Raw genomic sequence first — 26785 nt, forward strand, 5'->3', positions numbered from 1 at the left:
TTCAGTTTGTTTTGAATTCACCATACAAATAGCTACTCATACTATGGATTCGCATAGAAACAAACTGAAAAGATGTAAAATATTATTTTTTCCATAAAAAATACTATGTCAATAAAAAATGAAAAGAAATTAATTTGAAAAACTGCAAAACAAATTTTTTAAAGAAAAGTAAAGAGCTCTGTTAAGCCAAGAATGAGCAGAAATAAAGCCAAATAATCCTCCAAGCGTAAAACTAACACAAATTACTATCAATGTGTAAATGAAACTCAAAGCGGTCAGAAATTACAATTAATAGCCGAGTCAAACTCAAAGCGAGCAAAACTTAATTGACATTTAGTGAAAATTATTGCTTAAAGTTTTTATAATATCTATTTATGAAACTAAGAAAAGTGGAAACATTTAAAATGTGTTTTGTTTTCAATAAATCACAAATTATGTTCTGGTCTTGAGAAGGTCTGGGGGTTATCAGCACTACTCACGTTAACTTCTGCTCATTTTGAGTTTGACTCTGCAATTGAGTTTTTTTAAGTTAATAAATAAAATAGACCGATACTTTAGATATAATTATAGAGCAATTAATTGGCAAAGCGATACTTTCAGTTTTTAGTTTTATAACTTAGAGGAGTGGATTTACGCTACGGAGAAGAGTTCAAAGCCTGAAAACCCGGTTTGTTTTCATGTGCATCGCTTCCAAAGAAAAATTATCATTGCGGAACTTATATTTTGAGAAATGCACAGTTTAACAGAGATATTGCATCGAAATATATTGTTTAATGTATTATCTTTAAGAAATAGATGGCGTCTCGAAGGGCACCTATAGGACTGAAAGTTGAGCTGCCCGATTAGTAAACAAGCTACTTTATTGTCAAAGTAAACATTGAATTTTTCAATGTTTAAACTTTTGGTTTAAATTTTAAACCAAAAGGTTCTTTTGCACTTAGTTACGGTGAGTGCAAAAGAAGCATTTTCTGTATTACAATGCAAGGTTTTACAATCTTCTTAAAAAAGAATCCAGTTTGATATATTTCCCTTACTGTATATAATTCCTCTATTTAGCGTAAAGTAAGGGTCGAATATTAGTTGCTATTCGGCTGGAAAACTTGAAATTTTACTCTAATGCAGAAATTTATGATCGACTTTATTTGGCCAATTTTAAAGATAATATTCAGGATTCAATATATAAATGCCTTGTTAAAAGAGTATTTTTCTGAAAATTGACACAGTACTCTATTCCAGTGGGTAAAAAAGATCCAGATTAGAAACTTTTTTTTTCTTTTAGGCTAAGAAATGCCCTTGTTTAAGAAGAAACATATAAATCATATTACAATATTTTGAAAAAATTGTAAACGTTATTGCTAGGGGAAAAAAAGGCTATAGTGAGCTAAAATAATTTTTTAGATTTCTCCCCCTGCCTCCCGTGATGAGGTGTCATTGTCACTCCCTTTAGAATATTACTTACAGTGCTCGTTTGTTTCTGTTATGTTTTCGAATGGTAGCATTCCTTGGGCTTGTTTAAGGGATTTATTTAGCGACTAGAGAGCCTGAAAACAAAAAAAAATTGGTAGAAAGGAAAACTCCAATTTTTGTTATTGAAAATATTTTTGTTTTAGATTTTTCTATAGGTTTTCAATTTAGGAAGGTTAATCTCACTAACTTGGGATGTTCACATGATTTTATTTCAAATAGGGATGCATTTCGAGATTTATTTAGTAATTTCAATCAGAAGTGCCTCCAATAAAAAAATTCCAGGATTTCTGGAGAAGTAAGTCTCACCTCCTTATTTTCCTGCCATTAAGCTTTTAAGTTGGCTGAATTATTAGAATAGTAAATAACCAGTAAGGGCAAGGAGGGAGGGTTTAAATGAATTTGAAGATAGAAGGGGAGAAAATAATGAAAATTTATTTCAATTAAGTAGGTTCCAGAAATTTGTTAGGATTCCAGAAGTACTACATGAGGTGTATTTTATCGAAATCTTCCATTACTAGCTAACTTGCCACTCATTTTGATTGCAAAACTCAAACACAAGAGACATTTGTATCAAGGGAGTCTAGCCTGAAATTATTCTGGAGGTTCAAAATATTTACCAGAAATTTGCCTTTTTTGTTTTGTTTTAGACAGTAATATAAATTCTCGAGAATGTAGGGGGATATGCAGAATGACCTTTCAAAGATCTTTCAGCGGGAAATTTTACTTTTTTTGTTAAATTATTTTAAGAAAATATATTTTTCAAAAAAAATTACAAGAAAATATACTTCAGAATTTTGAGGAAGGCGGTGAAGGGGGAAATTCAGAGGTCAGCCATTCAAATATTTGTAGATATAGATATGTATTAGTTTTTATGGTACTTGGGATTTACCAAGTGACATATAGCAATCGCAATTTCTGTCTGTCGATGTGTCTGTTGGTCCCGGTTTCGCTAGTTCGGGCACTTCCAGATAAGCTAGGACGATAAAAGTTGGCAGGCGTATCAGGGATGAGACTAGATTAAATTAAAAATAATCACTTCTCTGATTCCAACATCTGGAGGGGGGAGTGGAGGGACGGTTAATTGGGAAAAATAAAAAAAATGAGGTATTTTCAACTTACTAATGGGTAATCAGATCTTAATGAAAATTGAAATTTAGAAGGTTCTCGCGTCTTAGAGCTCCCATCTTAATTCCCGACCGGATCTGGTAACATTGTTTGGGAGTTGGAGGGGGAAACCAGAAATCTTGGAAAATGTGAAAATTGGGGTATTTTTATCTTATGAATAGGTGATCGGATCTTAATGAAACTTGATATATATAAAAGGATCTAATGTCTCAGATTCTCCATTTTCGATTCTAATTGGATCTGGGGACATAGGGGATTGGAGGAGGGAAACGGAAATCTTGGAAAACGCTTAGAGTGGAGAGATCGGGATGAAACCTGATGGGAATAATAAGCACAAGTTCTAGATACGTGGTTGACATAATTGTAACGGATCCGCTCTCTTTGGAGGCGCTGGGGGGGGGGTGTTAATTTGGAAAAATTAGAACAATTGAGGTATTTTTTACTTAAGAACCGGGGACCGGATCTTAATGAAATTTGATATTTAGAAGGAATTCATGTCTCAGAGCTCTTATTTTAAATCCCGACCAGATCTATTGACATGGGGGGAGTTGGGGGGGGGGAATCAGAAATCTTGGAAAACGCTTAGAGTGGAGGAATCGGGATGAAGCTTGGTGGATAGAATAAGCAAATCTTCTTGATACGTGATTGACGTAACCGCACTGTATTTGCTCTCTTTGGAGGAGTTGGGGGAGGGGTTCTGTGACTTGGCGAGTTTGGTGCTTCTGGTCGTGCTAGGATGACGAAAATTGGTAGGCGTATCAGGAAGCTGCATAAATTGACTTGATAAAGTCGTCTTCCCAGATTCGACCATCTGGGGGGCTAAAGGTAGAGGAAAAATTAGAAAAAATGAGGTATTTATAACTTCGAGTGGGTGATCGGATCTTAATGAATTTTGATATGTAGAAGGACATCGTGACTCTTATTTTAAATCCTGACCGGCATTAAGCCTCTGGTTTTCCTTTTAAATCAATCTATTGATTCTTAGAATTTTGTCAGAGCTCATACCATATGAGCTCTTGGCTCTTAGCTCTACTTGCCTCGTCACAAGTTCCATATGAGATCTTAGCTCTTGTTTTTCTTCTCTAGGTTGAAAAGGTTGAGCAGTAATTTTCAGAAACCTCTGTGTAAGCCCATTCTCTGTTGCAGTGTTTTTGTCCAATGGTGTTCATTTTTACATTGAAAGTCGCTGTGACAGATCAGCCTTCTCGAAATTGTAAAGTTTAACTAAAAATCAAGGGCTCTCAACCTTAAGTTTAGTTAGTTCTCTGTCAAATTTTGTTTATGCTTTTTTCTCTCCTCTTTCTATATTTTAAAATAAATTTAACCCTTTACATTTTTTACTCTTATTATTTTTTTTCTGCTCATCCCTCGCTAAACGAATTTACTGCTCATCCAAGATTTTCCATTTCCTCTATGGCCTCTGCTCCTCAGCTAAGGAACCGCTTCCTGAGTCAAAAAGTGGAAAAAAAATCAGATATGTTATTTTTCCTCTATCTTAATAAAAGGCGATCTTGCTCAAAATCATGTCCTGGAATTGTTTATTTATGTTAGAAAAAGAAGTACCGCATCTTTGCGCTTATTAATCTATACTGCTATATTAACTGCACAGCAATTGTAAAATGATTAAAATTGACCAATACTTCAGATATAGTGATACTTTCAGTTGTAAGTTAGATAACTTAGAGGAGTGAATTTATGCTAAGTAAAAGAGTTCAAAGCTGGAAAACCCGGTATGTTTTCATGTGCCCACATGGCTCTCAAAGGAAAACTATTATTGCGGGACATGTATTTTGAGAAATACATTGTTTAACGAAGAAATGACATTGTGCTATTACATCCAGTTCAAATCTTATGCGTCTGAACTTTGCATTTATGTGGAATTTATGTCTGCATTGAAAGCTCAGAAGGCTCGGCTGATATCTTTTTAGTTAGGTAAGGGTGAGAAGTAATCCTGCATTCCAGCTAAATGGTTAGTGCATGCGAATATTTTCTGAGGGGCTTGGGCGCTCTGAAAAAATATCTTTATAATACTTGCCACAGAAAAGCTGTATATCACTTAAAAATAATCTAGGCGGCAATTGTTTCAAATTTCTGGAGCATAGCCAGTCAAATGACACATTTTTAGCCTTCCCTCTACTTTGCAAATGGTTGAATTACCGCACTTTACCAAGAAGTGCAAAACGGTCACTTCAAGGTCACCCACGAAAGCTTCAGCCCTCCTTAGAAAAAGTCATTCTGAAAAAATATGGCACTTTGGCACCAGAAAAACTGTTTCCAGGCCTCATCTCCCTCTTTCCACAAAAACATCGTCATGCTGAAAAAGGAATTCTTTCCATTAAAAAATACCTATGGGTAACATTGAATCACCCTATTCTGATTTTTTCTTCTTTCAAGGAAAGAAATTAATCAAGAGCAAATTATACTGAAAGCTTGAAGAATGATGGAGGAAATCTATAAGCACGACTAATTTTTAGTTGTGTACTATTTAAGCCTTGCTTACAAATTGACAACTTTAACCCCTCTCTCCCCCCTTACTATTGAAAGAAAGCTATATTCCCTTCCATCCTCGAAGTTTTCAGGCATTCATGTCACAGGTAGGCTGCAAAGCCCATTGTTTTAAAATTTTCTCCTGTACAAATTTGTCCTGACAAAATTTGCTTCTAACAGCCGTGAATTTCATGCTTCGTATACCTCATAAATTTCAAACCAATGAAAAATTGAATCATGTTAAACTTTATGCTGAAAATCTGCGATGTGGGTCAGAGAAGAGAGAGAAGTCAGAAAAGAAGGCGTCAGCACGCCATAAGTTGAACTGCTTGTGAATCTTACACGTTGTTTCAAGACCTCTGGTAGGGTGTCCATGCTGCTGATCGGCAGGTTCTCTTTTGTAACGCACGTAGTGAGAGCCAATTCAAGTTTTGGTGCACTCTCTTTTTAAAGCTCTTTAATATGAACAATGCTTGATGTAGTAGAAGGATCATTTTTTCTCGCTCTACGTTTCATCATGTCGTCAATGTAGAAGTTTCTTAAATTGAAATTATTTGGACCACTAATTAGGTAAAATATTATGCAAAATATCATACAGAAATGTAGGTTTCTGAATCTTTATTTAAAGAAAAAGTTGTACTGGAAATCTAAGAGCCCTATCCCCCTTTCCCCCCTGATAATTGATCGGGGGATTTACTTTTTAAGATTTTATAATCATTCTCAAAGGGTTAATAGGTAATACGGAAAAGAAGATAGTGACAAATATCCGAAGCACTTTTAATACTTCTTTTCCGTAATAGCAGACTCACTTTTAAGAGTAATAATGTTTTTACTAATGTAGTATTACTTTAGTTTCTTTGCATATTACCTTGACATATCTGTTCGGACAGAGTCTTTTTTGGTTAACCAACCTTTTATTGTTTGAATTACTTAGTTTAGGAATACCAAGTGATATTAAATATGCTGTAGCCATCCAAATGTCTATTAACGACAAGAAATAAAAAGAACGAAAATGAAAATGACAAGAAAAGATAAAAAGAACTATAAAAAAAATAATGGACATGACGTTTATATTGTTTGTTCAGGGTTTGGTAAATGGAAAAAATTTTCTCTGCTGGGCTCAAACAATATTTTTTAAATCCTTGCAAATAATCCACTTCCTCGTTCCCAAGATAATTTCTGCCAAAATTCAAAAATATATGTCAGTTTGTGACGTAAGCACGATAACCACTCTTGAACTTGTCACCTTTTAGCGAAAACCACTTTTGCGTCCTATAAGCTGTTTATTTATTCAAATAATTTGATACATATTACGGGATATAATTTATATTAACAAATAATGAAAATGGCCACCGGGCCTGACAAAGGACATTTATAAGAATTGTCAAAGCCTTTTTATGAAGTTACGAGAAATGGAGTTTTTTATTGATATTTTTATACCCCTTAGCATACGGATGCAAGCATCAGGTTCTTTCTTCCAATTTTTAGGATAGCAATTTGTATTCTGCCTTCAGTCTGTTTCTATAGCATTCGGCTAAATTTGCAGCTGCTTATTTTATAACGTGATGACATCACTTCTTCATTTTCATCATAAAGCCCAATCATCACAATCTGTTGGAGCAGCTATGGCTATGGACTACTTTCATTATCCTCTTTAATCATTTTTTTTTGTAAGTGTACCATTCATAATTGAGTGTTTTGAAGGATCTTGAATAGTTGAAGTTTTATAATTGAAGTTATATAATGGTGATATATCTTTGCTCTAGCATGTATCCCTGTGGACGTACGCTATGCTATATGCTGTGCTACTCTAAACCTTCGTGCGTTGTTGCACTTTTTTTTTTCTTATTTTTTCCTTGATCTGATAAAAATGCTGAACATGTAAAACATGCTCAGAACAAAATACCACAAATAAAATAATATAGTCTACTTGATATGTCTATAGCCTACCTAGACTAGAATAAGGGCTAAAGCAAATTATAGCTTAAACTTCAGTTTTTAATTTCCTGTTCTCTGCTTTTAGTTCTTTTGGAGCAAAATGGTAAAATCCTATTGAAGCTACTGGAAAGGGGCTATGTTAGGAAAATAAAACTTTTGGGGATGGGTCTACAGGCTAAAGTATGTCCCAGGAAGGTATTTTAAAGTACCCACCTCCACTCCTTCTGCCTCTAGAGGGCCCTGAAATTTGCCTATATGACAGGTCTATACCCATTGACATTTTGACAAAACAGCATTTTACCTTAATTTTCAGTTACTAGTTGCTTTTTCTCTGTCTTTAGTTCTGAAAATGCAATTCCTACTATTCAAGTAGAATTTTGAGCCATATCAATGTTTTTTTTTCAAAATTTAGGAAATGTGTTTGTATATCTTTAAAACCTTATAAAATGGAATTGAGCAAAGTTATGAAGCTGAAAACAATTTGGTTTTACTTCAATTAAGCAGAAGATTTATTTTGCAAGGTCTCACTTTTATAACACATATTTTAAAAGGTCATCAAAGGCCAGGGCCATCTAGAGGGAGAAGGAGTGGAGGTAGTTGCTTCAAAATACCTTTCTGGAATGCACTTTAGTCTGTAGATTCATCCCTGAAAGTTTCATTTTCCTAATCTAAACCCTTTCTGAGATAGCAAGAAGTCAATTAACTAGAATTTTACCAAAAATACTCTGAAAAGGCATTGCCAAGCTTCCATGTTCACCCTCCTTTCTAAGCTTTTAAAAATTTGCCTACTTGACAGGTAGGCAACATGGAACTTTCAATGGTAGACATTTTGAAAAAAAAATAACATTTTGCCCTAATTTTTAGTTAGCAATTTCTTTTTCTCTGATTTTAGTTCTGTAAATGCAATTCCTGTTGTTAGAGTAAAATTTTAAGCCATATCAGCAGGTTACTTCTAAATTTAGGAAATGTATTTGTGGTTCTTTAAAACCTTTTAAATTGGGATTGAGCAAAGTTGTGAAGCTGAATACTTTTGATGTATTTCATTTAAGCTGAAGATCTATTTTGAAAGGGTTTAGGGTATTTTGAAAGTTATAAAAATATAACTTTCTGTAGTGAATTGAAGGTGAAAAAAATAGGTGAAAGTCTAGTTAATTGACTTCTTGCTATCTCAGAAAGTGTTTAGGTTAGGAAAATGAAACTTTTGAGGACAGGTCTACAGGCTAAAGTATGTCCCTTTAAAGTATGTACTTTAGTCTGTAGACCCATCCCTGAAAGTTGTATTCTCCTACACTAACCTCTTTCCTAAAGCTAAACTAGAATTTTAGTGAGTAAAATTTTAAGCCACATCAATGGTTCTTTTTTCTAAATTTAGAAAATGTCTTAATCTTTAAAACTTAATATATTTCAATTGAATAAAGTCGTGAATCTGGAAAACAGAGTATAAGATCCAGACCTATAGACAATAACCTCTGGAAAGGGAACTTGACCCTGTTGGGGATCTATAAGACTAGGGACTTGGTGGTCAACTGTCCCCACTTTATGAGTGGCACCCCTCAACAAAATTGTAGCATAGTAAACAACAAAGCATTTGCACATGATCCTAGTCTCTGATTGATGGATAATTCTTCTGGTTTTTTTGTGGTTACTTTTAGGCTGAAAACCTCTTTTCTATTGGCTTAACTTTTGGCTGCTTGTTTGATAAGCTAAGTAGCCTATGTTATTGATTCCTTATGTTAACAAGGGAAAATGCTGATATAATCTGATTACTAATAGAACAGGTAATGGACTGCAAAAACAATGGTTTCTGTCAAGTTTGGGGACCAAACTGCATGTCACTCCAATTTCCCTTCTTTATCTCATTAGTATTAGAATACACTAATTCTGGAATAGCTTGCACTAATTAATACACTAATCCATGTATAATAATAATCTGCCCTAATTCTCTGCTTTCAGACTGCAGTTTTATGTTCACCTTAATAAACCTTTCCAGTATGGTACCCTTCAATCTTTTTTGTTACTTAAAAAGGTCACTAGAATGTTTGTTTTTTGTTTGAAAGAGCTCATTTTTGATCTTATAGGACAATTGGGTCCATATGATCAACCTTGCAATATATATATATATATATATATATATATATATATATATATATATATATATATATATATATATATATATATATATATACCTGACCTTTTAAAATACGTGTTATAAAAGTGAGACCTTGCAAAATAAATCTTCTGCTTAATTGAAGTAAAACCAAATTGTTTTCAGCTTCATAACTTTGCTCAATTCCATTTTATAAGGTTTTAAAGATATACAAACATATTTCCTAAATTTTGAAAAAAAAACATTGATATGGCTCAAAATTCTACTTGAATAGTAGGAATTGCATTTTCAGAACTAAAGACAGAGAAAAAGCAACTAGTAACTGAAAATTAAGGTAAAATGCTGTTTTGTCAAAATGTCAATGGGTATAGACCTGTCATATAGGCAAATTTCAGGGCCCTCTAGAGGCAGAAGGAGTGGAGGTGGGTACTTTAAAATACCTTCCTGGGACATACTTTAGCCTGTAGACCCATCCCCAAAAGTTTTATTTTCCTAACAATTACATGTGAAGAAAAAAGGTCTTGACCAGACATCGCAGCCATCGTGAGGTTTTCGCTCTTGTAATGTATTTAGCCAGTCTTCAAAATTTATCTTTTTGTAAATTTTTTAGTTCGGAAAAACATACTGTCTATTGTCTGCAAATGATTGACCTTTCTTTTCTTTTCTAGATAATGAAGTAGCTGGGCAGTAAATTTCGGAACTCTCTGTATAAGCCTGTTTCTCTGTTGCATTCGTCTTTTTGTGTATAGACGCTTATTTTTACATAAAAAGACAGTGCAACAGAACTGGTTTCTTATAATTTTAAAGTTTAAATAAAAAAAAACAAGGGTTCTAAACCTCAAGTTAAATAGAATCTCAGTAAAATTCGCGTATATTTTTTTTGCTCCCCTTTTTATATTTTACTAAAAAAAAATAGAACCCTCAAAAAATTTTTAATCAATTTTGCTTCAATTTTTTGCTCATCCTTCACCTAACGGATTTACTGCTCATTGAAGCTGTGCAATTATGTGGCCTCTGCTCCTGATAAAGAACCTCTTCCTGACTCAACATTTTTTTATTTTATATTTTAATATAAATTTAATCAATAAAATATTGTTTCTTTATATTCTTGCAAACTGCTTGTTGTTCTTAGAGCTAGGGATAGTTCATAGGGACGGAGTACAAGATAGAGAAAATTAAAATAAATACGTAACTATGTTTATCAAAACAATTTATGAAGAGCACTTACTATACACGAACAACTATTGTATACTTTCAACTTTAAGCATCCCCTTTTAAGAAGGGGATGCCATGAAGGAAAAGTGATATTGTGGTTATGTTTCAAAAAGTTTCGACAGACCTATTTTGGGCCCGCCATTTTATATTTGCGGATTAATGCTAAACTTAAAAAATGTAGCTAGGACTTATATATAGAGTGAACCTGATAAAAGTAGGAAATGGGATCTTGCTTGTCACAAAACCCCAATGCCAAGGTTTACTGTATCTATATGCTTACTAATGGCGAAGTAATAATTATCATAAAATGACTAAAATGATTCATTTTTTCGAATATATTGACCATCGGGTAAAGAATAATTTCAATTGAAAATATATTGCGTATTCATTGAAGAGGCAATGCTACCAATTGTTTTGGGGAGTTAAATGAGGGTTGCCCAGCTCATATTAATGGCCTTTTCTGTTTCTTTTTGTGCTGGATTTCTTCATTCAATTTAGTCTGTTTGGTTTAAGATTGTTAACTTAGAGGATTCGACTTATGCCCGCTCTGGTCTCTAAAATTGTATCATATCTTTCGCGAAAATGCATCGTTTTCATGCATTGAATTTTTAAATCAATTAACAGTGTATACAGTACTTTTGCGTTGACGATAGCTTCTGGTCTATGGACGAGCATCCTAACCCCAAAAAACCTTTGGGGGTTTTCATGAGTATCTAGGCTTGTATGAGAAGCCTAGAGGAAACTTTTAAGAACCTAATAAAATTATTGAAGAAGAATTTTTATCGTCCTTCAAAAGAACTTTGCTGTAAGGTCGTGGAAATATGGCATATATTTTATGACATTTTACAAAATGTTGAAGATTAGCAAAAAAATATATAAAACGCCTTTTTAAACCGTCGATTGTTGAAAAGACGTTATACTTTTGACTGTGGGGGAGACCTGTACTTAACACTTTCGGTCTCTAAAACTCATGAAAATTTGGTTATAATAGATTTTGAGTTGATTGTAAATCGAAAGTAACTCTAGAACAAAAGATGTTATAGCATTAAGCGTTAATTATTTATAGCATAAGTGCAACAGCATTTTTCATAAGCTTGCTCTTTGGGAAACAAGTTCTTTCTGCTGTTGTAATTGAAAATACCCTTTATAACAATTTTTTTGCCGATTCGAGATATAAGGCTCAACCCCTTTTCATAGATTGTTGGCAACAGTAGTATTTTTTTAAATATAAGAAACATAGGAATTGACTATCCCTTGTGAGGTGTTTCTTTACCTACCGTAACGGTGATGCTAGTATATAGCTAGTAAGAATGGTGGGTACTCAGAAGAATATCCATTGACACCCTGTTATATCTCTAGAAGCCGTATTATTAATCCTTTGGAGAAGTATAAACAGCTTTCTATGAGCTTTGCAGAACACGGACATTCATTTTTGGGAACAAGCTTTGTGTAAAATTTGTAGAGAAGTATAATTGAGATGGATGGCATTGTGTCCATGGTATAATTTCACCATGCAAGGTATAATTCCACCATGCTTTCTTGCCCAGAAGGAACAAACCCATTCGAGAATATCTACCGCGTGAATGGATGGTGAAAATATATTTTTGAGGAGATGGGATTAATCAATACTCTTTATAGCTTTACCTCCAAAGATGAAACCAGGGTGTTGCACGATCTTTTACTGACTAACTGATCTTTTGTGTGTTCTCTTTGTCTTTGATTTTTGGAAACTGACCCTCTTGGCAATAGATAACTTTTCTGTCTCCACAAGATATACCTGTGGGTACCGGGAAACCTAGGTTGTGTCTCCAATTCTAAGGACATTTGTCAGTATCAGTAAACAAGTATAGAGAATTCTTTACCTCGAAACAGCGTCGATCTGAAAACACTGTCAATTAGTCCAATCTGTTTTAATGTATTGCATACGGTAAAGCCCTGCTTGTCCATAAATGTGGTCATGATAAAAGTTGAAAAAATCAAAAAGAAAGTGTTCTCCACTAATATTTAATATTTGCACCATAATGCATTTTAAATTACATAAGCCGATTTTTTTCTGTTGACAAGATTATTACCTGCCCTTTAAATAAAAATGGTTAATGGCCTCTTTTGAATTATATTATTGAAAACAGGAAGTTTTGCATAAAAAGCAAAAAGTTCAAACCAAACGAGAACCAAAAAGTAAAATCCAAAAGATTTTGCATAAACTCTTAGTTTGAGCAAAATAATTTTGATAAATCAAGCAGAAATCCATAAGAGAAGGAAACTTAAAATGAAGAAAAACGAAAAGAGTGAATGAAAGCTAGCTTAGAATGAATGTAAGTTGCCGTAAGTAAGGGTGGTGATGTCTAGTGCGGGCTAATCAACAAAAATCCTCAGAAAAACCGGTAATTTAAGGCATTACTTAAAGTTTATTTTAGCTCTTTGGATGCAAGTTTCGAGTAGGGACTATAAGAATGATTGATAAAACCCAGCAGATTAAACACGATTTTACGTTTTATTCTGACACAATATTCCTATATTAGCTGTCTTACAAAACAAAATTGAGTCTTCGTCAGTATGGGTATATACATTGTCTGTGTCAACTAGAATTTCCCTGTGGACATTGAGATTGGCAAAGCCATTTAGCCTACTTTCAGACGTCACGTTTCTTAAGTATGTCTTGATTCTCCGATGTATAAATGGAGCGCTCTGTTGTGCTGGTCGATACAGGTATAGTGATTAAAATATTAAGTAAGATATGGATGTTCGGAGAGATTGCTTTGCCACAAATATTTAGAAAATCAGTTGCATTGACATGGTGTGCCTTGTTCCGTTAGAGAAATTTTTGAAATTTTTCTTTCCGCCATCAAACGTTTAAGGTGTTGTTTTCCAAATCTTCTTCATAAATTTCGATCAGCTTCAAAAATGGCTCTCATCTCTACTTTCTTCACAAAATCAGTGAAAAATAGAATGTTAAACATTATTTTGCCGTGGGGGGAGGGAAGGTGTCAGCACGCCATAAGTTGAACACCTTACGAATCGTGCATGTTGTTTAAATATCTCTGGCGGGGTGTCCATATTGCTGATGGACGGGTTCTCTTTAGTAACAAACGTAGTGAGAGCCAATTCATGTTTTGTTCCACTTTCTTTTTGTAGGCCTTTAATGTTAACAATGCTTGATATAGCAACAGGGGCCTTGACTGATACCTAGTGCTTTGCTCAATCTTTGACAAAATTTTTTAAGGCCTACTACCGCTCTATCTTGATAGGTCCATAGAACTTGCTTGCTTTTTTTTTTTTTTTTTTTTTTTTTTTTTTTTTTTTTTTTTTTTACTGAACTAAGTATTTACAGTATACATTACAATATATTACTCTTCTGATATTGTCAAGTGCCAGACAAAAGGCTCTTTAGAAGGGCAGTCTAGTAGACGTGAAACAAATATACCCTCATTCAAAATTTGATTCAATCCAAATTTCAATTTTCAACCCATCAACTAACAGTGATCCCCCAATTACCTAAAAAAAAATTCACATAATACCAATCTATTAGCTTTATACAAGTTCATAATTTTTCCTTTTTCGATTTCAAACACCATAATTAGTTAAGGCCTTTTCATTGTAGTTGCCCTGAAAAATAAAAAAAAGTACACCAGCTTTGCCTGAAAAACTTTATTGAAGACACGGCTGAATGTGAAAATTGCCTTTGCTTTTGAAATTTATTCTGCTTTTCAACTGGCTGCAAATTACCACGTTTTCTTATATTTTCTCATGCTGTCGATAAAGAGTTTCTTAAATTGAAATTGCTGGAACTCAAATAAGGAGAAATGATATGTAAAAATATCGTACAGATATAAAAGTTTCTGAACCGTCTCTATTTGACATTACGGGAGAATAAGGACAAAGAAAAATAACGAAGCTATCCACAGCAAAAAAGAAAATAATAATTTTGCAAAAAAAAATCTTATTTGAGCCATGATTTCAATGAGGCTTTTTCAGGAAAAGACTTTGCGCTTCTGATTTTTTTTTTTTATTTATTTTTTTTTTAGCAACTAAGCGGATTTGAAAATTGTTTCCACTCAACCAATTTTGCCTAAGAAAGCTATAAACAAGAAAGGTCAGTACTTGGAATTCTAATTTTTTTTCTTTTGTTGTCCTGTTGCCTTGCATTGTCTTGGTTTGCCTGCTTGGTCTCCGAACTTATTTAAGAAAACGCTCTAGTATGTTACTTTAAAAATCTAACCCAAAATACTACTCGAACCTTATTAGAAACTATATAGGATTAATCAAAATATAGCTCATGCTTTGTATACAAAATATTTTGTTGCCAAACTCCAATTCAGCTCAGGTTCGTTTTGATGGAAATTGGCATTAGGGCATTGTCAATAGTCCTTATCGAATTTACTTGTTATGGCACTTGGTATTAACCAAGTGACATATAGCAATCGCCAATTCTGTCGGTCTGTCTGTCTGTCGGTCCCGATTTTGCTACTTTAGGCACTTCCAGGTAAGCTAGGACGATGAAATTTGGCACGCGTATCAGGGACCGGACCAGATTAAATTAGAAATAGTCGTTTTCCCGATTTGACCATCTGGGGGGGGGGGGCGGTTAATTCGCAAAAAATAGAAAAAATGAAGTATTTTTAACTTATGAGCCAAAGAACCGATTCCGGAGTCACGAAACAATTAAAAAGAAGACCTGAGACATGTTATTTTCCTTTTAACTTAATACAAATTGAAACGCTTTTTTAAGTTAAACGTTATTATTTCAGTTTTCTTATAGCTTATCATATACTTACTACTTTCTGTTTCTAGAGTCAGCAATTATTTAAGGAACCCTGATTAAAAAGATTGCGTCAGTTAGAAAGGCGATCTTGCTCAAAATCTTAGTCATAGAATTTGGTTTTAGAATGGGTCACTTTCTATCGAAGGAGTTGTCGTAGAAACTTCGAAAAGAGCTCATTCGATTGGGAATTGTAAGGGATAGTGCCCTTTTTAATAGTCAAAAGTGATTCGAGGGCAACTAATACCCCTCCCACGCCCATTATTTCCCCAAACACAATAATACAAATTTTGAGTTAGCCATTTTGTTTAACGTAGTTTTAGGGTCCGGAAATTATGTCTTTGAGGATGAAAACCCCCTACAGCTCTCAAGGCAAGGATTGTAAGTTTTGCCCTGGGGCATATAAGGCTTATGTAGAAAGGGTGATCGCATAAGCTTTGGAGGGGGATCTTTGGATTGCAAATCAGAAGTTATAGTGCCTTTTTAAACATTCAGTTATCAGGGGGCGGATAACCCCACGCCTCCCCCTCCCAAACACACATCTCGTATTTTCCTGAAATGCAACTGATGGAAACTATAGGGGGCCATTTGTTGTGTTAGAAACATCGAAACGAGCTCATTCGATTGGAGATTGACAGGGCTAGTGCCCTTTTTAATAGTTGAAAGTGAAAAGAGGGAAACTAAATCCCCTCTCATGCCCACCATTTCCCTAAATACATTCAATCAAAATTTGAAATAGCCATTTTGTTCAACGTAGTTGAAAGTTCGCAAAATTTTGTTGTTGAGGATGACAACCCCCCACAGTCCTTAGGGCAAGGGCTGTAATTTTTGCCCTGGGGCATATAAGGTATATAAAGGGTGATCGTATAAATTTCGGAGTAGGCTCATCGGATTAGTAATCAGAAGTTCTAGTGCCTTTTATAAGATTCAGAGTGATCTGAGGATGGATAACCCCACACCTCGCATTTTCCCTGTATGCATCTGATAGAAATTTTGAGATGGCCATATGATGTCTTAGAAACTTCGGAAAAGGCTCATTCGATTGGAAATTGAAATAACTAGTGCCTTTTTTAATAATCAAATGTGATTGTAGGGCAACTAACCCCCTTCGCACGCCCACCATTTCCCCAAACACATCTATCAAAATAGGACAGACATTTTTTTGAATATTGTTGAAAGGTCCGGAAATTATGTCCTTGAGGATGACAACCCAGCAATCGTTAAGACAAGGGTTGTAAGCTATGCCCTTGGGGGCATATAAGGTTTGTATAGAAAGATTGATCGTATAAAGTTTGGGGGAGGCTTATTGGATCGGTAATTAGAATTTCCTAATGACCTTTATAAGATCCAAAGTGATTGGAGGATGGATGCACCCACACCTCGTATTTTCCTGAAATGCATCTCATAGATATTTTGAGATGGGCTTTTGTTGTAGAAACTTGGAACAAGGCTCATTCGGTTGGAAAATGAAGGGGCTAGTGCCTCTTTTAAGTGACTTCACAGTAAATAACCCCCCTCCTACGCCCACCATTTCCCCAGACATCCAATCAAATGCTGAGATAGCCATTTTGTTTAGCGTAGTAGTTGAAAGATCCAGAAATTATGTCTTTTAGTTTGACAGTCCTCAGGAAAAGGGTTGTAACTTATGCCCTGGGGGTATGTAGAATTTATATAGAAAGGGTGATAGTATAAACTTTGAAGGAGGTTCATTAGATTGGTAATCAGAATTTCTAGAGTCCTTTATTAGATTCAGAGTGATTGGACGATGGATATTACCCCCCTCCCCCGACAAACACACAATTTACATTTTCTCGAAATGCATCAGATAAAAATTTTGAGATCACCAATAGTTGTAGAAACTTCGAAAAAGGCTCATTGGATTTGATATCGAAGGGGATAGTTCCCCTTAAAGAGTCGAAAGGAATTGGACAGCAACTAACCCACCTCCGACAACCACTAATTTCCCCAAGGACATCCTATCAAAATTTTGAGATAGCTATTTTATTCAGCGTAGTTCAAGGGTCCGATAATAAGTTCGTTAAATATGACACCACCCCACGCCTATCAGGGTAAGGGTTGCAAGTTTCGACCCGGGGGGCATATTAGGTTTTTATAGAAAGGATGGTCGCATAAACTTCGGAGGGGCTCATTACACTGGTTATCTGAAGTTCTAGTACCTTTTATAAGATTTAGAGTGATCAGAGGTTTGATACTCCACCCTCCGATCACTCGGAGATAATTAAGATCCCCTTTTACTTGTCGAAAAGGATTGGAGGGAAACTAACCCCCCTCTAACGTCCACCATTTCCCCCAAAACATCCAATCAAAATGTTTAGATAGTCATGTCGTTCAACTTGCTAATAGGTCCGGAAATTATGTCTGAGGATGACAACAAACCCTCCCCCTCCATAGCCCTTTTTAAGATTCAAAGTAATCGGAGGGTGAATACCCTCTCCCCCCCCCTCGCCTCATATTTTCCTGAAATGCATCTGATAGCATTTCGTTTTTTTATTTAATGTTATTGTTGATTTTCGTTTGTGTTTACTCCACTATCTTTTGATGTAAGTGGGTTATAAAGAAATAATATATTATTATTATAGTTATTTTGAGATAGCCATTTGTTGTCGTAGAAACTACAAAAAAGGCTCATTCGATTAGAAATTGAAATGTCATTTTGTAAGAGTCAAAATTCATTGGAGGGCTACATTCACTCTTCCGATGCCCATCGATTCTCAAAATGCATCTAATCAAAATTTATCGGTAGCCGTTTTGTTGAGCATAGTTGATAGGTCTAGAAATTAGGTTTGTGGGGATGATAACCCCCACAGCCCTCAGCAAAAGGGTTGATTGTAATGCCATGATGGTATATAAGGTTTTTATGGAGAGGGTGGTCGTATAAACTCCGGAGGGAGCTCATTGGACTGGAAATCAGCCACCCCCCTCTACATCGTATTGTCAGCAAATGTTCTTGATAAAAATTTTAGATACCCATTTGTTATAAAAGAGTCCAAAAATCATATAATAATGCCTTTTGGATGGACAGAATTCCCCATAATCTGGGGGTAAGGTATTTTAGTTATGACGAGGGGCACATAAGGTTTGTATGGAAAGGGTGGCCATGTGAACTCTAGAAGAGGCTCATTTTATTTGAAATGCATAGTTCTAGTTCCCTGATAAGAGTCAAACATTATCGAGAGCAACTAGCCCCCCTCCCCGAAACCCTCTTCCCATATCCGATTGAAATTTTAAGAGTGCTATTTTGTTCAGCATTGTTGAAAGGTCCAGTAATTATGTCTATGGGGGTGTCAACCTTCCCGGAGTCATCAGGACAATGTCTTTAAGTTTGGTAAATCATTAATTGTTTACACATAGTGTATGTTATTGAGAAAAGTGTGCATGTTTGAACTTTGTCCAAGAAGACAAAGGGTATTCATGTCAGTCTTTCAGAGAATGTTGAGGGGAGTGTTGAACTAAACCAAAACACGTTATGTGTGTACAGATTGTCATAAGGATGCAAATATAATTTCAGTTTGTTTTGAATTCACCATACAAATAGCTACTCATACTATGGATTCGCATAGAAACAAACTGAAAAGATGTAAAATATTATTTTTTCCATAAAAAATACTATGTCAATAAAAAATGAAAAGAAATTAATTTGAAAAACTGCAAAACAAATTTTTTAAAGAAAAGTAAAGAGCTCTGTTAAGCCAAGAATGAGCAGAAATAAAGCCAAATAATCCTTCAAGCGTAAAACTAACACAAATTACTATCAATGTGTAAATGAAACTCAAAGCGGTCAGAAATTACAATTAATAGCCGAGTCAAACTCAAAGCGAGCAAAACTTAATTGACATTTAGTGAAAATTATTGCTTAAAGTTTTTATAATATCTATTTATGAAACTAAGAAAAGTGAAAACATTTAAAATGTGTTTTGTTTTCAATAAATCACAAATTATGTTCTGGTCTTGAGAAGGTCTGGGGGTTATCAGCACTACTCACGTTAACTTCTGCTCATTTTGAGTTTGACTCTGCAATTGAGTTTTTTTAAGTTAATAAATAAAATAGACCGATACTTTAGATATAATTATAGAGCAATTAATTGGCAAAGCGATACTTTCAGTTTTTAGTTTTATAACTTAGAGGAGTGGATTTACGCTACGGAGAAGAGTTCAAAGCCTGAAAACCCGGTTTGTTTTCATGTGCATCGCTTCCAAAGAAAAATTATCATTGCGGAACTTATATTTTGAGAAATGCACAGTTTAACGGAGATATTGCATCGAAATATATTGTTTAATGTATTATCTTTAAGAAATAGATGGCGTCTCGAAGGGCACCTATAGGACTGAAAGTTGAGCTGCCCGATTAGTAAACAAGCTACTTTATTGTCAAAGTAAACATCGAATTTTTCAATGTTTAAACTTTTGGTTTAAATTTTAAACCAAAAGGTTCTTTTGCACTTTGTTACGGTGAGTGCAAAAGAAGCATTTTCTGTTTTACAATGCAAGGTTTTACAATCTTCTTAAAAAAGAATCCAGTTTGATATATTTCCCTTACTGTATATAATTCCTCTATTTAGCGGAAAGTAAGGGTCGAATATTAGTTGCTATTCGGCTGGAAAACTTGAAATTTTACTCTAATGCAGAAATTTATGATCGACTTTATTTGGCCAATTTTAAAGATAATATTCAGGATTCAATATATAAATGCCTTGTTAAAAGAGTATTTTTCTGAAAATTGACACAGTACTCTATTCCAGTGGGTAAAAAAGATCCAGATTAGAAACTTTTTTTTTCTTTTAGGCTAAGAAATGCCCTTGTTTAAGAAGAAACATATAAATCATATTACAATATTTTGAAAAAATTGTAAACGTTATTGCTAGGGGAAAAAAAGGCTATAGTGAGCTAAAATAATTTTTTAGATTTCTCCCCCTGCCTCCCGTGATGAGGTGTCATTGTCACTCCCTTTAGAATATTACTTACAGTGCTCGTTTGTTTCTGTTATGTTTTCGAATGGTAGCATTCCTTGGGCTTGTTTAAGGGATTTATTTAGCGACTAGAGAGCCTGAAAACAAAAAAAAATTGGTAGAAAGGAAAACTCCAATTTTTGTTATTGAAAAGATTTTTGTTTTAGATTTTTCTATAGGTTTTCAATTTAGGAAGGTTAATCTCACTAACTTGGGATGTTCACATGATTTTATTTCAAATAGGGATGCATTTCGAGATTTATTTAGTAATTTCAATCAGAAGTGCCTCCAATAAAAAAATTCCAGGATTTCTGGAGAAGTAAGTCTCACCTCCTTATTTTCCTGCCATTAAGCTTTTAAGTTGGCTGAATTATTAGAATAGTAAATAACCAGTAAGGGCAAGGAGGGAGGGTTTAAATGAATTTGAAGATAGAAGGGGAGAAAATAATGAAAATTTATTTCAATTAAGTAGGTTCCAGAAATTTGTTAGGATTCCAGAAGTACTACATGAGGTGTATTTTATCGAAATCTTCCATTACTAGCTAACTTGCCACTCATTTTGATTGCAAAACTCAAACACAAGAGACATTTGTATCAAGGGAGTCTAGCCTGAAATTATTCTGGAGGTTCAAAATATTTACCAGAAATTTGCCTTTTTTGTTTTGTTTTAGACAGTAATATAAATTCTCGAGAATGTAGGGGGATATGCAGAATGACCTTTCAAAGATCTTTCAGCGGGAAATTTTACTTTTTTTGTTAAATTATTTTAAGAAAATATATTTTTCAAAAAAAATTACAAGAAAATATACTTCAGAATTTTGAGGAAGGCGGTGAAGGGGGAAATTCAGAGGTCAGCCATTCAAATATTTGTAAATATAGATATGTATTAGTTTTTATGGTACTTGGGATTTACCAAGTGACATATAGCAATCGCAATTTCTGTCTGTCGATGTGTCTGTTGGTCCCGGTTTCGCTAGTTCGGGCACTTCCAGATAAGCTAGGACGATAAAAGTTGGCAGGCGTATCAGGGATGAGACTAGATTAAATTAAAAATAATCACTTCTCTGATTCCAACATCTGGAGGGGGGAGTGGAGGGACGGTTAATTGGGAAAAATAAAAAAAATGAGGTATTTTCAACTTACTAATGGGTAATCAGATCTTAATGAAAATTGAAATTTAGAAGGTTCTCGCGTCTTAGAGCTCCCATCTTAATTCCCGACCGGATCTGGTAACATTGTTTGGGAGTTGGAGGGGGAAACCAGAAATCTTGGAAAATGTGAAAATTGGGGTATTTTTATCTTATGAATAGGTGATCGGATCTTAATGAAACTTGATATATATAAAAGGATCTAATGTCTCAGATTCTCCATTTTCGATTCTAATTGGATCTGGGGACATAGGGGATTGGAGGAGGGAAACGGAAATCTTGGAAAACGCTTAGAGTGGAGAGATCGGGATGAAACCTGATGGGAATAATAAGCACAAGTTCTAGATACGTGGTTGACATAATTGTAACGGATCCGCTCTCTTTGGAGGCGCTGGGGGGGTGTTAATTTGGAAAAATTAGAACAATTGAGGTATTTTTTACTTAAGAACGGGGGACCGGATCTTAATGAAATTTGATATTTAGAAGGAATTCATGTCTCAGAGCTCTTATTTTAAATCCCGACCAGATCTATTGACATGGGGGGAGTTGGGGGGGGAATCAGAAATCTTGGAAAACGCTTAGAGTGGAGGAATCGGGATGAAGCTTGGTGGATAGAATAAGCAAATGTCCTTGATACGTGATTGACGTAACCGCACTGTATTTGCTCTCTTTGGAGGAGTTGGGGGAGGGGTTCTGTGACTTGGCGAGTTTGGTGCTTCTGGTCGTGCTAGGATGACGAAAATTGGTAGGCGTATCAGGGAGCTGCATAAATTGACTTGATAAAGTCGTCTTCCCAGATTCGACCATCTGGGGGGCTAAAGGTAGAGGAAAAATTAGAAAAAATGAGGTATTTATAACTTCGAGTGGGTGATCGGATCTTAATGAATTTTGATATTTAGAAGGACATCGTGACTCTTATTTTAAATCCTGACCGGCATTAAGCCTCTGATTTTTCTTTTAAATCAATCTATTGATTCTTAGAATTTTGTCAGAGCTCATACCATATGAGCTCTTGGCTCTTAGCTCTACTTGCCTCGTCACAAGTTCCATATGAGATCTTAGCTCTTGTTTTTCTTCTCTAGGTTGAAAAGGTTGAGCAGTAATTTTCAGAAACCTCTGTGTAAGCCCATTCTCTGTTGCAGTGTTTTTGTCCAATGGTGTTCATTTTTACATTGAAAGTCGCTGTGACAGATCAGCCTTCTCGAAATTGTAAAGTTTAAATAAAAATCAAGGGCTCTCAACCTTAAGTTTAGTTAGTTCTCTGTCAAATTTTGTTTATGCTTTTTTCACTCCTCTTTCTATATTTTAAAATAAATTTAACCCTTTACATTTTTTACTCTTATTATTTTTTTTCTGCTCATCCCTCGCTAAACGAATTTACTGCTCATCCAAGATTTTCCCTTTCCTCTATGGCCTCTGCTCCTCAGCTAAGGAACCGCTTCCTGAGTCAAAAAGTGGAAAAAAATCAGATATGTTATTTTTCCTCTATCTTAATAAAAGGCGATCTTGCTCAAAATCATGTCCTGGAATTGTTTATTTATGTTAGAAAAAGAAGTACCGCATCTTTGCGCTTATTAATCTATACTGCTATATTAACTGCACAGCAATTGCAAAATGATTAAAATTGACCAATACTTCAGATATAGTGATACTTTCAGTTGTAAGTTAGATAACTTAGAGGAGTGAATTTATGCTAAGTAAAAGAGTTCGAAGCTGGAAAACCCGGTATGTTTTCATGTGCCCACATGGCTCTCAAAGGAAAACTATTATTGCGGGACATGTATTTTGAGAAATACATTGTTTAACGAAGAAATGACATTGTGCTATTACATCCAGTTCAAATCTTATGCGTCTGAACTTTGCATTTATGTGGAATTTATGTCTGCATTGAAAGCTCAGAAGGCTCGGCTGATATCTTTTTAGTTAGGTAAGGGTGAGAAGTAATCCTGCATTCCAGCTAAATGGTTAGTGCATGCGAATATTTTCTGAGGGGCTTGGGCGCTCTGAAAAAATATCTTTAAAATACTTGCCACAGAAAAGCTGTATATCACTTAAAAATAATCTAGGCGGCAATTGTTTCAAATTTCTGGAGCATAGCCAGTCAAATGACACATTTTTAGCCTTCCCTCTACTTTGCAAATGGTTGAATTACCGCACTTTACCAAGAAGTGCAAAACGGTCACTTCAAGGTCACCCACGAAAGCTTCAGCCCTCCTTAGAAAAAGTCATTCTGAAAAAATATGGCACTTTGGCACCAGAAAAACTGTTTCCAGGCCTCATCTCCCTCTTTCCACAAAAACATCGTCATGCTGAAAAAGGAATTCTTTCCATTAAAAAATACCTATGGGTATCATTGAATCACCCTATTCTGATTTTTTCTTCTTTCACGGAAAGAAATTAATCAAGAGCAAATTATACTGAAAGCTTGAAGAATGATGGAGGAAATCTATAAGCACGACTAATTTTTAGTTGTGTACTATTAAAGCCTTGCTTACAAATTGACAACTTTAACCCCTCTCTCCCCCCTTACTATTGAAAGAAAGCTATATTCCCTTCCATCCTCGAAGTTTTCAGGCATTCATGTCACAGGTAGGCTGCAAAGCCCATTGTTTTAAAATTTTCTCCTGTACAAATTTGTCCTGACAAAATTTGCTTCTAACAGCCGTGAATTTCATGCTTCGTATACCTCATAAATTTCAAACCAATGAAAAATTGAATCATGTTAAACTTTATGCTGAAAATCTGCGATGTGGGTCAGAGAAGAGAGAGAAGTCAGAAAAGAAGGCGTCAGCACGCCATAAGTTGAACTGCTTGTGAATCTTACACGTTGTTTCAAGACCTCTGGTAGGGTGTCCATGCTGCTGATCGGCAGGTTCTCTTTTGTAACGCACGTAGTGAGAGCCAATTCAAGTTTTGGTGCACTCTCTTTTTAAAGCTCTTTAATATGAACAATGCTTGATGTAGTAGAAGGATCTTATTCTGATAACTAGTGCTTTGGCTAAATTTTCAGAGGCCTAACAACACTCTATTTTGACAGGTTCACATTTATTGATACGGTAGCAATTTCTTATACTTCTGTGGAATCATTCCTTCGAAAACCAGGGCTCTAATCAAATAAATGGTATCAAATAAATAAATAATCAAATAAATAAATGAAATGTCGAGTGGCTTTTTAACCCTTGAAGACATCTGATTGGAATTTTAAGGTAGCTGTTTAATTTAAAAATTGTAGAAAAAATCAAATTAATTTGCTTTCTAGGATGGCATTAATCCCAAAGCTCTTGAGAAACGGGTCGCAAATAAAATAACTTTTTAACCATGGTCATTTTGTGTTTTGTTAATAGAAAAGGTTTTGACTTGACTGCTCTCGTTTAACTTTGTGATGTTTACCATTTTGAACCGTTTATTTTCATCCATTTTACTGAACAAAGTATTTACAGTATACATACAACAGAACACTCTTTTGGGCTTGTCAAGAGCCAGACAGAAGGCTGTCCAAAGGGGCAGTCAATTAAATGTGAAAAAATAAATTTACCCTCATTCGAAACTTGATTCAATTAAAATTTCATTATTCAACTATCAGTAGTTCCCCAATTACTATAAAATAAAAATAAACCACATAATACCAATCCATCATCAATCTCTAAATCTAAGAAAGTATTTATAGCTTAATATGTGTTTGTAATTTTTCTTTTTTTACATTTTAAACACTATAAATCATTTAAGGCCTTTTCTTTGTAGCTGCCCCCCCCCTCCGACAAAAAAAAATAAAAAGATCGTCATCTTTGCCTGAAAAAACATTTTTGAACGGTTTCAATAATGTGGCTTATGTGAAAAATTGCTTTTATTTTTGAAATTTTATGTTTGTTTTTTTTTCATCTGACTGTAAACTGCCTCATTTTCTTCTCGCTCTACGTTTCGTCATGTCGTCAATGTAGAAGTTTCTTAAATTGAAATTATTTGGACCACTAATTAGGTAAAATATTATGCAAAATATCGTACAGAAATGTAGGTTTCTGAATCTTTATTTAAAGAAAAAGTTGTACTGGAAATCTAAGAGCCCTATCCCCCTTTTCCCCCTGATAATTGATCGGGGGATTTACTTTTTAAGATTTTATAATCATTCTCAAAGGGTTAATAGGTAATACGGAAAAGAAGATAGTGACAAATATCCGAAGCACTTTTAATACTTCTTTTCCTTAATAGCAGACTCACTTTTAAGAGTAATAATGTTTTTACTAATGTAGTATTACTTTAGTTTCTTTGCATATTACCTTGACATATCTGTTCGGACAGAGTCTTTTTTGGTTAACCAACCTTTTATTGTTTGAATTACTTAGTTTAGGAATACCAAGTGATATTAAATATGCTGTAGCCATCCAAATGTCTATTAACGACAAGAAATAAAAAGAACGAAAATGAAAATGACAAGAAAAGATAAAAAGAACTATAAAAAAAATAATGGACATGACGTTTATATTGTTTGTTCAGGGTTTGGTAAATGGAAAAAATTTTCTCTGCTGGGCTCAAACAATATTTTTTAAATCCTTGCAAATAATCCACTCCCTCGTTCCCAAGATAATTTCTGCCAAAATTCAAAAATAGATGTCAATTTGTGACGTAAGCACGATAACCACTCTTGAACTTGTCACCTTTTAGCGAAAACCACTTTTGCGTCCTATAAGCTGTTTATTTATTCAAATAATTTGATACATATTACGGGATATAATTTATATTAACAAATAATGAAAATGGCCACCGGGCCTGACAAAGGACATTTATAAAAATTGTCAAAGCCTTTTTATGAAGTTACGAGAAATGGAGTTTTTTATTGATATTTTTATACCCCTTAGCATACGGATGCAAGCATCAGGTTCTTTCTTCCAATTTTTAGGATAGCAATTTGTATTCTGCCTTCAGCCTGTTTCTATAGCATTCGGCTAAATTTTCAGCTGCTTATTTTATAACGTGATGACATCACTTCTTCATTTTCATCATAAAGCCAAATCATCACAATCTGTTGGAGCAGCTATGGCTATGGACTACTTTCATTATCCTCTTTAATCATTTTTTTTTGTAAGTGTACCATTCATAATTGAGTGTTTTGAAGGATCTTGAATAGTTGAAGTTTTATAATTGTGGTATAATTGAAGTTATATAATGGTGATATATCTTTGCTCTAGCATGTATCCCTGTGGACGTACGCTATGCTATATGCTGTGCTACTCTAAACCTTCGTGCGTTGTTGCACTGTTTTTTTTTCTTACTTTTTCCTTGATCTGATAAAAATGCTGAACATGTAAAACATGCTCAGAACAAAATACCACAAATAAAATAATATAGTCTACTTGATATGTCTATAGCCTACCTAGACTAGAATAAGGGCTAAAGCAAATTATAGCTTAAACTTCAGTTTTTAATTTCCTGTTCTCTGCTTTTAGTTCTTTTGGAGCAAAATGGTAAAATCCTATTGAAGCTACTGGAAAGGGGCTATGTTAGGAAAATAAAACTTTTGGGGATGGGTCTACAGGCTAAAGTATGTCCCAGGAAGGTATTTTAAAGTACCCACCTC

The 26785-nt window shown here is 34.6% G+C and overlaps 1 protein-coding gene across 3 annotated transcripts in view; it reads left to right on the forward strand.

Annotated features, from left to right (window-relative positions):
* The first annotated feature begins 6666 nt into the window (after positions 1-6666).
* The window catches only part of LOC136028111 (syntaxin-binding protein 2-like), a 59931-nt gene continuing 39812 nt past the window's right edge, over positions 6667-26785 (forward strand). For 2 of the 3 annotated variants that reach the window (XR_010617744.1, XM_065705744.1), the window contains exon 1: positions 26205-26289. The gene's annotated coding sequence lies outside the window, so the exon portion shown is untranslated. Of the gene's footprint in view, positions 6750-26204; positions 26290-26785 lie in introns of those variants that run through there. The other variant, XM_065705746.1, reaches the window with a different exon arrangement.

This window comes from Artemia franciscana, chromosome 6 (assembly GCF_032884065.1).
Source record: "Artemia franciscana chromosome 6, ASM3288406v1, whole genome shotgun sequence".
NCBI lineage: Eukaryota > Metazoa > Arthropoda > Branchiopoda > Anostraca > Artemiidae > Artemia > Artemia franciscana.